Source organism: Morone saxatilis, unplaced genomic scaffold, assembly GCF_004916995.1.
Source record: "Morone saxatilis isolate NCDOM2014 unplaced genomic scaffold, NCSU_SB_2.0 Contig17, whole genome shotgun sequence".
Classification (NCBI taxonomy): domain Eukaryota; kingdom Metazoa; phylum Chordata; class Actinopteri; family Moronidae; genus Morone; species Morone saxatilis.
The window spans coordinates 3,929,495-3,930,414 of NW_023339729.1; the positions used below are offsets into that span (position 1 = coordinate 3,929,495).

Below are 920 nucleotides of genomic sequence, written 5' to 3' on the forward strand. Positions count from 1 at the left end.
CCACCAAGACACACCTGCGGTTTGAAATATAAATATGTACACAGGAATGGAATTTAGCTCAGCCGGAGTTAGGATGATAACTGTAATTCTGACTTGACTTTTAAGGTCTGTCAATAAGATGAGTTTGCCTTTTGGAGCATTCAGTATGCTACTAACTTGGACTGTGAGTGACAGCACAAGGCAGTAAGGGCTGGAAGCGGCCCAGTGTTTATGTCAAATTAAATAAACTATACAATATATTAAGAACAGTATTGCTGTGGATCTTTCAAGTAATGAAAAGAATTGAATATTAGAGGTATTATTCTGGCTTGCCGGGTTAGAAGTCAGCTGCAGCAAAATGTTTCCTTTCAAGACGGGAGATGCTGTCTGTTAACAGAGCAATTTATTTTCTGTTCAGCTGAGTGTGACCTGTCAATCACAGTAAACAGGCCCCCAAATACACAGCATTTCTTTGTCAAGCCATGAAAATAGCTTTTTGCATTCCAAAAAAAGGCTTTTTCAAGTTCTTTCTGAGAGTTATGGAACTGCAGCGAGAAAACAACTAGCTTAAACTAGCTTAGCATAATGATTGTAGGCAGGGGGAAACAAATAGCATGGCTCTGTGTAAAGTTAAAAAATGCACCTCAAAACACTTCTAATTAACAGACTGTTTCTTTAATGTCTACAGCGTGCCAATATGTGAGTTTTAGAGGTGTTGGAAGGTGTATTTATTTGCTTTAAAGAGAGTCGGGCTAGCGGTTTCCCATTGCTTCCAGTTTTTATGCTAAGTTAAGTGAACCATGTCCAGAATCCAGTTCCACACTTAAAGGGATAGGTTCACAGTTATTAAAGTCTGTCATAAAACAACAGTCAGGTGCTCATATGAATACTGGAACAGGGTTTGGTTTCTGTAATCCTTCTTCCTGTTCATACTGGCCATT

At 38.9% G+C, this 920-nt stretch overlaps 1 protein-coding gene across 1 annotated transcript in view; it reads right to left on the reverse strand.

Moving 5' to 3' along the window:
• rptor (regulatory associated protein of MTOR, complex 1) overlaps window positions 1-920 on the reverse strand; it is a 182,454-nt gene that overhangs the window by 55,293 nt on the left and 126,241 nt on the right. The window lies entirely within an intron of this gene.